This window comes from Gorilla gorilla, chromosome 6 (genome assembly GCF_029281585.2).
Source record: "Gorilla gorilla gorilla isolate KB3781 chromosome 6, NHGRI_mGorGor1-v2.1_pri, whole genome shotgun sequence".
NCBI lineage: Eukaryota > Metazoa > Chordata > Mammalia > Primates > Hominidae > Gorilla > Gorilla gorilla.
In genome coordinates, this window is record NC_073230.2 from 24,783,734 (window position 1) to 24,798,787 (window position 15,054).

Sequence of the window (15,054 nt, forward strand, 5' to 3'; positions counted from 1 at the left end):
TATGTTTTAATGTAAATTCTTTCTGGTCCACGTAAAGGAAATGATTTATTCTGTAGTATTATAACTATGTTAGATGAGGGCAATCTACAATACTTAGGGATATGTTACGTCAGTAATTCATAAACTTCCTATACAATTTTGCCCCCCAATGTTTGACCTTTATCTGGATATAAAAAACACTCTCAGTAGCTTCATAAATTAAAATGCTTCTGAAATGAACTTTTTAAAAGCCCTGTGTTATCAGTGTAGTAGTGTATCTTAGATTAAAATCCAAAATCCTATTTTAATATTTTAAGAATATTTCTGAAGAAATTCGAAATAACCCTTGTTAGCTGTATTTTGTGCTTAGTTTAGAAAAACCATTGCCCAAACTTAGTATTTCCGTTTAATAAGTATAAATGATACAGAAGCCTTTGGCCTTAAATTCATAACGGTTGAACATTCATGGAAAACTCTGCAATTAGAATTGATTGAAGAAAAATTCCTGAGAAAATGTTTTCATTCTTGTGACAGTTATTTTTCTATTAGTTTTATATTTGTTCTTTACAATTAGGCATTTTTCTCGACTAGCATATCATAAGTTAGCATCATACTTAATTCTGAACATTTTAGACTAATCCTGAGTCTTTAAGAATTACATAAAATATTTAGTTGTAACTATTTGATCTGAAAAAAAATCAAGTAAAAATCCAGATAACCTGAGTGCATCTCTGCTTGCACTTAGGTGATTTCTGTCACCATGAATGACTCTAGCTTGTCCAATTTCGCCAGCTCTACCAAACACCGACCCGGGGATGTTGGCCACTGACAGGGCTGGATGACATCTCTCATTTCTTTCACTGTCTGCAGATGACCTGGCTTCCGTTTTTACTAATAAAATCGAGGATATCATCCTAAGTTTGTACCTTCATCTCAGCAATTCCTCTATCCTTGGACTTACCTCCAGTATGTGAGGAGGAGAGGTTCCTGGACTTCAGGGTTAGCCCCCATCCTCTCTCGTTCTCATGCACACAGCTTCGACACCTGCTTTCTGAGAGGCTCTCCTTGTCTGTAGGATTCTCTGTGAATAGGTCCTCCTCCATCCTGGAAAAAAATTACTTGAACCTGCACTTTCTTCTCTATTAAATTACTTCTTTACCTTCTTCCTTTGTAACAGTTTTGATCTCCTGAGATCTGGTTTTGTTTTCCATCCTTCCATTATACTGCAGCGTTGCGGTTCACTAAACTTCTTACCATAGGCTCTTTTTCTATGGCCCTGCAACCAAACTGATTACGCTTTCAATGAACTTTTTTCTTCCCTTCCATGACATTAGTTGTCCTATAAGCTCCTATTATCCCTTTTCTTTCCTTTGTTAACCACTCTTTCCTCCTCCCACCTGGCAGCAGGCTTAGTTTTGACCATTTGTGGCTCTTTCTGTACATACTGTCTAAGAAGAAGTGATTCAATGCCTTACCTCTGATTGACATTTGTGGAGCAATTCTTTCCCTGAGAGAGCAGCATAGCATAGCCAAGCTAAACACATAGACTCTGGAGTCAGACTACTAGGTATAAATCCTGGCTTTGCCACAGATAAGATGTCATTGAGAAGGTTTCTTACTTTCTCTCAGCCTAAGATGCCTTTTCTGTAAACTAAGGCTAACAGTACCTGCCTCACTGGGTTGCTGGAGGATTCAGTGATTTATATAAAATCACTTAGCTGCCAGTAGCCAAAACTGGAATAATTTGAGCAACTAAATAAGTGATGATAGCATTAGATTACAGCACAAAGAATAAAGTAAATTTCCATGAATCCATACTGATATAAATAAAATGGTTGAAAAATAAATGGGGGAGAAGGAGCACATCTTTCCTATAGAAGAATCCCAAATAATATTGGTAGCTACTATGCCCTCTGATGCATGAGCTTAGTTCTCCTCCCCTGGAAGTATGAGTTAGACTTAATGACTTGCTTTCAAGGAATAGAGTACAGACAGAGAAGAAAATAACTTTACATTGTTGAAATCTGGCAAGCACTACTTTAACCAAGGAATCAAGGTTAACATCACCAATGAAAAGTCATGTTGATATAACATGTATTATCTGATATGATACTTTGAGAAGTGTACATCTCAAAGCTCCCTGATTTTCTTAAAAACACATAGCCTCAGTCTAATTATGACAAAACATCAAACGCAAATTCAGGGACATTCCACAAAATTTCTGAGAGGATTTTTTAAAGTGTCACTGTCACAGAAAGAGACTGAATAATTATCACAGAGCAGAGGAGGCTAAGGAGGCATGATGACTGAATTTAATGTGATATCTCTGATTGCATCCTTCATAGAAAAAGGGCATTACTGAGAATCTGCAGAACTCTAAGTCTAGTTAATAGTACCACATCATTGTTAATTTTTTGGTTTTGACCAATGCACCATGGTTATATAAGACGTGAGAGGTACCTGGGTGAAGAGAGTAAAGGAACTCTATATCCTTTCGACTTTTCTGTACATCTAAAATTATTCTACAATAGATTTTACTTTTTAATAAAAGTGCAGTTTTTTATTGCCACATAGCAAGTATCTTTATGTCTCTCACTACTATTTTCCTGTATCTTCACAACCTCCTCTTAGTTGGAGGTAAAGCTATACATTGACATCAGTCCCCATTAACTACTGATTTGACGAATATCTTTTTTTTTTTAATTTAAGTTCTGGGGTACATGTACAGAACGTGCAGGTTTGTTACATAGGTATACATGTGCCATGGTGGTGTGCTGCACCCATCAACCCGTGATCTACATTAGATATTTCTCCTAATGGTATCCCTCCCCTAGCCCCCCACTGGTGTGTGATGTTCCCCTCCCTGTGTCCATGTGTTCTTATTGTTCAACTCCCACTTATGAGTGAGAACATGCGGTGTTTAGTTTTCTGTTCTTGTGTTAGTCTGCTGAGAATGATGGTTTCCACCTTCATCCATGTCCCTGCAAAGGACAGGAACTCATCCTTTTTTATGGCTGCATAGTATTCCATGCTGCCAGTTTTCCCAACACCATTTATTAAGTAGGGAATCCTTTCCCCTTTGCTTATTTTTGTCAGGTTTGTCAAAGATTGGATGGTTGTAGATGTGTGGTGTTACTTCTGAGGCCTCTGTTCTGTTCCACTGGTCTATATATCTGTTTTGGTACCAGTACCATGCTGTTTTGGTTACTGTAGCCTTGTAGTATACCACATTCTCTTTATCCAGTCTGTCATTGATGGGCATTTGGGTTGGTTCCAAGTCTTTGCTATTGTGAATAGTGCTGCAGTAAACATACATGTTCATATGTCTTTATAGTAGAATGATTTGTAATCCTTTGGGTATATACCCTGGAATGGGATTGCTGGGTCAAATGGTATTTCTAGTTCTAGATCCTTGAGGAATCACCACACTGTCTTCCACAATGGTTGAACTAATTTACTTTCCCACCAACAGTGTAAAAGCATTCTGATTTCTCCATATCCTCTCCAGCATCTGTTGCTTCCTGACTTTTTAATGATTGCCATTCTAACTGACATGAGATGGTATCTCATTGTGGTTTTGATTTGCATTTCTCTAATGACCAGTGATGATGAGCTTTTTTTCATGTTTGTCGGCAGCATAAATGTCTTCTTTTCAGAAGTGTCTGTTCATATCCTTCTCCCACTTTTTGATGGAGTTGTTTGTTTTTTTTCTTATAAATTTGTTTAAGTTCTTTGTAGATTCTGGATATTAGCCCTTTGTCAAATGTATAGATTGCAAAAATTTTCTCCCATTCTGTAGGCTGCCTGTTCACTCTGATGATAGTTTCTTTTGCTGCATTGATGCTCTTTAGTTTAATTAGATCCCATTTGTCAATTTTGGCTTTTGTTACCATTGCTTTTGGTGTTTTAGTCATGAAATCTTTGCCCATGCCTATGTTCTGAATGGTATTGCCTAGGTTTTCTTCTAGGGTTTTTATGGTATTAGGTCTTACATTTAAGTCTTTAATCCATCTTGAGTTAATTTTTATATAAGGTATAAGGAAGGGGTCCACTTTCAGTTTTCTGTGCCTTTGGTGTATATATCTGTTTTGGTACCAGTACCATGCTGTTTTAGTTACTGTAGCCTTGTAGTATAGTTTGAAGCCAGGTAGCATGATGCCTCCAGCTTTGTTCTTTTTGCTTAGGACTGTCTTGGCTATGCGGGCTCTTTTTTGGTTCCATATGAAATTTAAAGTAGTTTTTTCTAATTCTGTGAAGAAAGTCACTGGTAGCTTGATGGGGATAGCATTGAATCTATAAATTACTTTCAGCAGTACGGCCATTTTCACAATATTTACTCTTCCTATCCATGAGCATGGAATGTTTTTCCATTTGTTTGTGTCCTCTCATTTCCTTGTGCAGTGGTTTGCAGTTCTCCTTGAAAAGGTTTTTCACATCCCTTGTAAGTTGTATTCCTAGGTATTTTATTCTCTTTGAAGCAGTTGTGAATGGGAGTTCACTCATGATTTCGCTCTCTGTTTGTCTATTATTGGTGTGTAGGAATGCATGTGATTTTTGCACATTGATTTTGTATCCTGAGACTCTGCTGAAGTTGCTTATCCGCTTAAGGAGATTTTGGGTGAGATGATGTGGTTTTCTAAATATATGATCATGTTATCTGCAAACAGAGACAGTTTTACTTCCTCTTTTCCTATTTGAATACACTTTGTTTATTTATCTTGCCTGATTGCCCTGGCCAGAACTTCCAATACTATGTTGAATAGGAGTGGTGAGAGAGGGCATCTTTGTCTCAGCCTGAAATTTTCTTTTTTTGTTATGTCTCAGCCAGCTTTTGATATCAGGATGATGCTGGCCTCATAAAATGAGTTAGGGAGGAGTCTCTCTTTTTCTATTGCTTGGAATCGTTTCAAAACAAATGGTACCAGCTCCTCTTTGTACCTCTGGTAGAATTCACCTGTGAATCCGTCTGGTCCTGGACTTTTTTTGGTTGGTAGGCTATTAATTACTGCCTCAATTTCAGAACTTGTTATTGGTCTATTCAGGGATTCAACTTATTACTGGTTTAGTCATGGGAGGGTGTATGTGTCCAGGAATTTATCCATTTCTTCTAGATTTTCTATTTTATTTGTGTAGAGGTGTTTATAGTATTCTCTGTTGGTAGTTTGTGTTTCTGTGGGATCAGTGGTGATATCCCCTTTATCATTTTTTATTGTGTCTATTTGATTCTTTTCTTCTTTATTAGTCTGGCTAGCGGTCTATTTTGTTGATCTTTTCAGAAAACCAGCTGCTGGCTTCATTGATTTTTAGAAAGGTTTTTTGTGTCTCTATCTCTTTCAGTTCCGCTCTGATCTTAGTTATTTCTTGTCTTCTGCTGGCTTTTTAATTTGTTTGCTCTTGCTTCTCTAGTTCTTTTAATTGTGATGTTAGGGTGTCGATTTTAGATCTTTTCTGCTTTCTCTTGTGGGAACTTAGTGCTATAAATTTCCCTCTACACACTGCTTTAGCTGTGTCCCAGATATTCTGGTACGTTGTGTCTTTGTTCTCATTGGTTTCAAAGAACATCTTTATTTCTGCCTTCATTTTGTTATTTACCCAGTAGTCATTCAAGAGCCAGTTGTTCAGTTTCCATGTAGTTGTGCTGTTTTTAGTGAGTTTCTTAATCCTGAGTTCTAATTTGATTGCACTGTGGTCTGAAAGACTGTTTGTTATGATTTCCATTCTTTTGCATTTGCTGAGGAGTGTTTTACTTCCAATTATGTGGTCAATTTTAGAATAAGTGTGATGTGGTGCTGAGAAGAATGTATACTCTGTTGATTTGGGGTGGAGAGTTTGTCTTGCAGATGTCTATTAGGTTCGCTTGGTCTAGACCTGAGTTCAAGTCCAGAATATCCTTGTTAATTTTCTGTCTTGTTTATCTGTCTAATATTGACACTGGGGTGTTAAAGTCTCCCACTATTATTGTGTGGGAATCTAAGTCTCTTTGTAGGTCTCTTGCTTTATTAATCTGGGTGCTCCTGTATTGGGCGCATATATATTTAGGATAGTTAGCTCTTCTTGTTGCACTGATCCCTTTACCATTATGTAAATGCCCTTGTCTCTTTTGATCGTTGGTGGTTTAAAGTCTGTTTTATCAGACTAGGATTGCAACTCCTGCTTTTTTGGCTTTCCATTTGCTTGGTAAATATTACTCCATCCCTTTATTTTGAGCCTATGTGTGTCTTTACATGTGAGATGGGTCTCCTGAATATAGCACACGGATGGGTCTTGACTCTTTATCCAATTTGCTAGCCTGCGTCTTTTAATTGGGGCATTTAGCCCATTTACATTTAAGGTTAATATCGTTATGTGTGAATTTGATCCCGTCATTATGCTGCTAGCTGGTTATTTTGCCCGTTACTTGATGCAGTTTCTTCACAGTGTCAATGGTCTTTACAATTTGGTACATTTTTGCAGTGGCTGGTACCAGCTGTTCCTTTCCATTTTTAATGCTTCCTTCAGGAGTTCTTGTAAGGCAGGCCTGGTGGTGACAAAATCAGCATTTCCTTGTTTGTAAAGGATTTTATTTCTCCTTCACTTATGAAGCTTAGTTTGGCTGGATATGAAATTCTGTGTTGAAAATTATTTTCTTTAAGAATGTTTAGTATTGGCCCCCACTACCTTCTGGCTTGTAGGGTTTCTGCCGAGAGATCCGCTGTTAGTCTGATGAGCTTCCCTTTGTGGGTATCCCAGCCTTTCTCTCTGGCTGCCCTTAACAATTTCTCCTTCATTTCAATCTTGATGAATCTGATGATTATGTGTCTTGGGGTTGCTCTTCTTGGGGAGTATCTTCATGGTGTTCTCTGTATTTCCTGAATTTGAATGTTGGCCTCTCTTGCTAGTTTGGGGAAGTTCTCCTGGATAATATCCTGAAGAGTGGTTTCCAACTTGGTTCCATTCTCCATGTCACTTTCAGGTACACCAATCAAATGTAGATTTGGTCTTTTCATGTAGTCCCATATTTCTTGGAGGCTTTGTTGATTCCTTTTCATTCTTTTTTCTCTAATCTTGTCTTCATGCTTTATTTCATTAAGTTGATCTTCAATCTCTGATATCCTTTCTTCTGCTTGATCAATTCAGCTATTGATACTTGTGTATGCTTCACGAAGTTCTCATGTTGTGTTTTTCAGCTCCTTCAGGTCATTTATGTTCTTCTCTAAACTGGTTATTCTAGTTAGCAATTTGTCTAACCTTTTTTCAAGGTTCTTAGCTTCCTTGCATTGGGTTAGAACATGCTCCTTTAGCTCAGAGGAGTCTGTTATTACCCACCTTCTGAAGCTTACTTCTGTCAATTCATCAAACTCATTCTCCATCCAGTTTTGTTCCCTTTCTGGCGAGGAGTTGTGATCCTTTGGAGTAGAAGAGGTATTCTGGTTTTTGGAATTTTCAGCCTTTTTGCACTGGTTTCTCCCCATCTTCGTGGATTTATCTACCTTTGGTCTTTGATGTTGGTGGCCTTCAGATGGGGTTTCTGTGTGGACATCCTTTTTGATGATGTTGATGCTCTTCCTGTTTGTTAGTTTTCCTTCCAACAGTCAGGCCCTTCTGCTGCAGGTCTTTTGGAGTTTGCTGGAGGTCCACTCCAGACCGTTTGCCTGGGTATCACCAGCTGAGTCTGCAGAACAGCAAAGATTGCTGCCTGTTCCTTCCTCTGGAAGCTTCACCCCAGAGGGGCATTCACCAGATGCCAGCCAGAGCTCTCCTGTGTGAAGTGTCTGTTGGCCCCTCCTGGAAGGTGTCTCCCCCTCAGGAGGCACAGGGGTCAGGGACCCACTTGAGAAGGCAATCTGTCCCTTACCAGAGCTTGAACACTATGCTCAGAGAACTGCTCTCTTCAGAGCTGGCAGGCAGGAATGTTTAAGTCTGCTGAAGCTGCACCCACAGCCACCCCTTCCCCCAGGTGCTCTGTCCCAGGAGATGGGGGTTTTATCTATAAGCCCCTGACTGGGGCTGCTGCCTTTTTTTCAGAGATGCCCTGCCCAGAGAGGAGGAATCTAGAGAGGCAGTCTGGCTACAGTGGCTTTGCTGAGCTGAGGAGGGCTCCACCCAGTTGGAACTTCCCCATGGCTTTCTTTACATTGTGAGGGGAAAACCACCTACTCAAGCCTCAGTAATGGTGGGCACCCCTTCCCCAACCAAGCTCAAGCATCCTGGGTCGACTTCAGACTGCTATGCTGGCAGTGAGAATTTCAAGCCAGTGGATCTTAGCTTGCTGGGCTCCGTGGGGGTGGGATCCGCTGAGCTAGACCGCTTGGCTCCCTGGCTTCAGCCCCCTTTCCAGGGGAGTGAATGGTTCTGTCTTGCTGGTGTTCCAGGTGCCACTGGGGTATGAAAAACAAAAAAACCCCTGCAGCTAGCTCAGTGTCTGTCCTAAAGGCTGCTCAGTTTTGTGCTTGAAACCCAGGGCCCTGGTTGTGTAGACACCCAGGGGAATCTCCGGATCTGTGGGTTGTGAAGACCATGGGAAAAGCATAGTCTCTGGGTGGGAGTGCACTGTTCCTCATTGCACAGTCCCACATGGCTTCCTTTGGCTTGGGGAGGGAGTTCCCCGACCCCTTGCATTTTCCAGGTGAAGTGATGCCCCACCCTGTTTCAGCTCGCCCTCCATGGACTGCACCCACTTTTTAACCTCCTAAAACGTTCCTCTCTTCTTTGATCTGCTAACATCATCCTTATCAATGGCCGTTCTTGGTTTGTTCTCATAGCTTCTACACATCAACTATAATAACCTATTTTTCTGTTACAACTAAGTACAGCCATACCTCAGACTTTGAGCATTTGTAACTGCCTTACCTCTATCAACTTAGTATCTCCTTTTCCAATCTTTTCTTCCTTGTTCAACTAGCTCTGCACCCTCCTTGTGCTCCTTGAGTATACGTTGTTTTTTCATAGTCCAGCAGCCTGGACCTCAGTTTCAGGATTTCAGAAATATTTTTGCTTATATCCTGGATGTTCTCACTTATTAGTAACTGCTGATCCAGTCCATGGCCCTGGCCAAAAACACTCTGTTTTCCTGATATGCAGTCTTGCTAGAGAAAGTCACAAAACAGAAATAATTGGGTTCACCACAGTCTTATCATGTCAGTGGCAGAGACTGACAGTTGCCTACAGAGATATCTTCCCTTCCTTAGTAAGAGAACCCTGACTTTTCACTGGTTACATTGAGGAAATAAAAGACTACATTTTCCAGCCTCCTTTGTAGATACACATAACTAACATAACTTCTGCCCAAATATATGAAAGCAAAAATTTTGTATAATACTTCCAGGAAGGCTGCTTAAAGGGACTTAATACAACTAAAATGAGCAATTTTTGCCTTTCTGCTTTTCCCATGCTTTTCCCATGGTTCCCATGTAACCAACACATATGTATCTAGAGAGCCACCAGCCACTTTGAACCATGATGACAGAAGCCATGAACTAGGATGGTGAAGAAAAAATAGAATGAGCATGGTTTCTCATGACTTGGAACTACCAAACAGGCAATTCCTAGTCTGCCTACTACCTCTGGGCTTTCTGTACGTAAGAGATAAACAGAGTCTCTGCCCCACCACCACCCCTAGGTATTTTCATCTCATTCTAGAATGACATTATCTCCAACTTGACTGAAAACAACCTGAAATAATCTTCAGTTTTCTACTTTATGCCTTTGTATTCCTTTCTATCAACTATCTCCTCAGATTTTCCTTACCTCTGACTTTTTGTTGCAACTTCTGCCATTAAATACATGAGTTTCTTCCTCTTTTTTTTTCTAAAATATGTTCTTATTATGGTTTTCTTCTTCTATAATGGCACTTCAGAATATCTCCAGTTTTTATATTTTTATTTTTTCTGTTTTTTAATTGATATATAATAGATGCAGACATTTTCAAGGTCCATGTAATAATTTGATGTATTCATATAATCAAATCAGGATAATTGGGGCATCCATCATCTCAAATATTTATCTGCTGTTTATGCTAGGAACTTTCAAATTGTTCTAGCTATTTTGAAATGTATAATAGTGCTAACTATATTCACCCTACTGATCTATCAAACACCAGGTCTTCCAACCCTCTTCGAAAAGTGAAATACAACTACCACTAGATTTTTCTTTCTTTTTTAACTTGCTATACATTTGAAAGAGCAGCTGGCTAAGACACTTTCTTTACTTCTTTACCAACCTCTGTTTCTTAAACCTTCCCAGTCTGAATTTATTCCCAATTTTCTAGGTACAAATGGTCTATTAAGTCAAGAAATCTTCATTCCTTGAGACTTTCTTACTTTGGCTTCTGTAACATTGTACTCTCCTTTTTCCTGATTTCTGATTTACTTTTGGCCCTCTTTCTGTAATTCTTGAAAATCATTAGTATAATCTCAAAATGCAATTATTAGACTAAGGAGGCCTGCCCCAGACTACACTGTGACCCTGACCGCACTTCTGACTCTCACCTGAAAAGCAAAACTGCCTCCATTAGGCGAACTGCCCTTCTCTCCTAGTCTCCTAGTAGACCTTTAAGATATCAAAACTTTCTGAATAAAGTTGGCCCCAATAGCTCTCCTGTGCTGTTGAGTTTAGACTTAAAACCCTATCCTAGGCACAGCCAGTCCTGCCTCCAGTTCTCACCCCCACCCACAGCCCCACCACCACCATCTTGGGCAGATCCAGACCCTGGGGGGTCAGTTTCTGACACTAGTCTCTCCATCTCCAGCAAAATTTCTCAAGGGGTAAGATGTGCCACACTCTATGTGTGATGTCTAAAGTATACAGTCAAGCATGAAACAACTCTTATATTAAAAAGAATAACCAGAATTGTGGAGAAACAAATTCATATGTATAAGAATCTTATAATTCATACATTATAAGAACCGGTGATTAATATATTGAAAAAGAGAAGAGTGATCTGTGATATGATTACAACCTTCAAATAATTGATATTCTAGCATGGAAAGTGAAGATTCTCATTTGGGGCCCAGAAATTAAACCAGGATCATTGATAAAAGTTAACAGACCTTTACCTTAATTTAAAGAAGACTATCCTTTGAAAGATGACTGGAGATAAAATAACCTGCTTTATAATGTAATGATCTTGTTTCTAGAAATGATCACTTAGAATTCATAAGAAAATAATTCAAAATTCTAATGTGTGTTATACTTTATCACTGCTAAGTATCCTTCTACTTCTGAGACTATAGAGTTGCATAAACTTCCATCTTAGATGTGATCTTTGAGATAATGTATTTTACACCCGCAACATTATGTTTGAAAAATACAAAGGCCTATAGACTGTTTTGTGCAAGTGTCATTGTCTGTGATAAAATTATTTCATGAATTCTCAGCTTGGGTCTGAGTATTCATTCTACAGCACAAGAAGTTGGCTTTATTCTTAGGGAAAACAACATATTCACACAATTTTATTTTTAGCTTTGATAAATAAAATTTTTGTTTTCCTTTTATTCAGAATTATGGTTTCACCCTCCTTTCAGGTAAAGCAGAGCATCCCAATGCTTGTGGAATGTCTACAAATTTATCTTCAACTCTATTTTCCCACAGTCCTGTATGGTTACTTAATATTTTTTACTAAAAGGTTGTCCTTTAAACATTTTTAAACTACGTATTTCCTGACATCTGACAGTATCAATATCTAACTTGGGGACTTCAGCAAAAAGATTAGACACTGTGACTAAAACTTGTGTTTCAGAATTAGGTTAGCTTAAATTCTTTTTTGAAGTGTATTAATTTCTACTGTCTTTGAAGATATTTGTCTTCCTCCTTATGGAATCAACTGATATGTAGAAAATTCAGACTATCTTTGAATAGGAAGATTCACTGCATGTAGAAGAGAATAGAAAATCTTACCTTATTGTGAAGAGCTGTGGAGATTTTACCCTACTTTGAAGATAGCAAGTTAGCCAGTCACAGTTTGATGGATGCTGGCAAAATGACATGAGACTCTGGTATCAGAGGCAAAGGAAGTTTATTACTCATAGCAATAGCATTTGTGTTGATTCCCCACAAGGCAACACAAAGACAGCCAGGTGGCATCTACACATGCAATTCCAGGAGAGGAAGCCTGAGGTTAGGGTTTTGTAATGGGCGGAATGCGTACCTGATCCTTTGCTCTGAAGAGGGATACTATCTCTGTCTTTTAAGGCTGCTTACTATACAGACATCCTTCAAAAGTCTGCTCAGATAAAAAGCAGTCCCTCTGCTCACAGGATGTGCAGAAACACGAGATTCATGGGGAATTGTCACCATCTTTTATCATGACTGGCTCTGCCTGCTCTTTCAACTAAAATTGCCAACCTATCCTGCTCTCTTGACTGCATCCCAGTCTAGACTGCAGAGGCAACTGTTATTTGAGATAAATAGCATGGCGAATCTGATAAAATTCTCTGTTCTCGAGTTACACCATTCTTACTCCCCATGGAAAACCCTTTGAAACCCTGACTTGAACACTTTGCTCCAAGTCATTATAAAAGGCAATATGCCGTGATATTTAAGATTCAGGGAAGTGTATGCTAGGTTTGAATTCAGGCTCTGCTCCCTTGCTAGATATGTGATTGGGGAGTTTATTTAACTGTTCTGTGCCTTTGTTTCTTCTTCTGTAAAAAGAAGATAATAAAATGGCCCTACTTCTTAGGATCTTTATGGGAACCAAATGAGATAATGCATTCAACTTGCTCAGCACAATGACTGATACGTGATAATTGGTGCTAAAGAATTGTGAGCTCCTGTTATTCGGTGAGTCTGTATTAGAGTAAAGCCAATCTGGTATAATGAAATACCAAAAAAAGCATTCTTTAAACTTTAGGTGTTTATTTGTCTAATGTAGGTGGCCTCTGCTCCACAAAGCAAACCCACGTGGTGAGGCAACTCTTTTTCATTGTCAATATGCTCCCAACACTGCGTTTTCTAACCAGGAGGAAGGAATGGGAGGGATGTGTGCAGGCCAAGGAGCTGTGAGAGAACAAGTAAGAGCTTGGTACATATCACTTCTGCTCACATTCTGTACTCATGAACATATTCCCTTGGTCATACCTAGCTACAACTATAGGCCTGACTACCATCTGTCTGTGGAAAAAGAAGAAACAGACTTTGGTGGAGAATTTAAAGTGCTCTCAAAACTAAGTAGCACCTCTCTTTTTTATTTGAATTTTGAAGCTTTTCAGAAATAACTTGACAAAGCATAAACAGTTAAAGAAGGGGGAGAAAAAAGTCATTATGTTAAAAACACATCATCATTATTAAACATGTCACCATAACTTAGCCCGAGAGCCAAAGGAGGATGGCCCACCCCATTCCCCCAGCTCCAGTCTAAACCCAAGAACATACTATTCTGGGATACTCTGACTGGAAAGAGCCAACCTAGTTTCCATGTCCCTGACTCCTACAATTCTAGATAGACAAAAGCAGAGAAAGAGACCAAGTTCTTCATACCCAGTACCATTGACAGATTTGCTTCACATATTTGAGGAATGTGGACAGTGGCTGCCACCCACTTTTGCCTTCTACCATGGGGAGAATTAAGTGATGATGAGAAGGGCTATTTCCCTACACCCCTTCACAGGACACGTGAAGGGTAGGCTCATTTACTCAGCCCACAGCTCTGAACCTCTCATGGAAGGGGGAGCACGCAGGTCAGCAGGTGCAGGAGCAGGAGTGAACAAATGCTGGAACCAGCCAGTTGCTCCTCTCAGGTGGAGGCAGGTTCTGTGCAGGCCCTGCAGCAGCATCTAAGTGTGTTACAATGCTTTTTTAGCTCTGCCATCCAGGCGGGGGTATCTGTGACCCTGGGACCCCAGAGGGCATGTGTTACAATCAGTGCTCTTTCAGCATTTGCCATCTGTGGGAAGCTATGCATTAACCAGCTCAGTGGAGGATCAGGGTGGCAGCCTTTTACACCCTGCCCTCTTGGTGCCCACGTTCTTCTCTGACATCCAGGAAGAATCAGGTCACACAAATGAATTGAAGGGTGATGTATGTGGAGGATTGTATTGGGTGGGAGAAGTGGCTTTCAGTGGACACAGGAGCTGGAATGAGAATGGAGTGGAAAGATAATCTTCCCCTGGAGTTCCACCACCCCTGGCCAAACTCTTCTCTAAAGTCCCGCCATCAAGCCATTTATCTGACATCCGGCTGCTGCTTCTCTTCTTTCCTTCTCTGCCGCTCCTCTCTGCTCTCCTGCCAGTGGTGCTTGGGGTTTTTATGGGTACAGGGTAGGAAGTGGGGTAGGCCAGGGTGGTTTTGGAAAAGGCAACATTCAGGTGGGAAAGCAAGGATGTGAAGTTCTCATTTAGGGCTGCGGGTTCAGGCATGAGGGTGGAACCCTTGTCGGGGACCCCACCCTTTTCTACTTAGTATTTCTCTGCCTCCTGTCCTTTTTCATGAGTCAAGAGGCTAAGAAAACTTATCCTTCTTCACGGAAACCTCATAATAGGAAAAATACTTTTCTATCAAAAACGTCACCTCCACCACCACCACCATCATCATCATAATTATAAGGCAAATTTACCGTTTTGCCCGTTGAGTAAAAACTTTTCCTAAGGGTGCTTTACATTGCCCATTATTCTATGAGGTGCAGAAGTCAGAGTTCAGACTTAAAATATACTTGTCCTTTCTGGAAAAATTCTGTATAATTTGCTTACTTCTTGTACATTTCCAGGAAACATAGAATTCAGTTTTTTACTTATATGCAACAGCTTCCTTCTGCCTTTATTTCAGGCAAAAGTGTGTGTGTTTCTGCCTTACTGGTATTCCTACTTCATTTGTTACATCCCTCTTGATATCACATCCTTTTTTTAAAGTTTTAATGTAAGCTGCCACATATTCTTTTATGGTAGGATTTAAATTATCCAAATAAGGATGCAGAAAGTAAATACAATGATGTAGAGAGAATATTGGAAGTGAACTATGCTATCCATGAGTGCTGTTAGATAAAATGTTGGCAAATAAAGCTTTGCAGCCTTTACAGGAGATGAATTGGCTCAGTGTAGAAGTAGTGCCTCAGTAATGGGATGATGGCTATGAATAATGGTTTCAATCCTGTCTTTCCAGAGG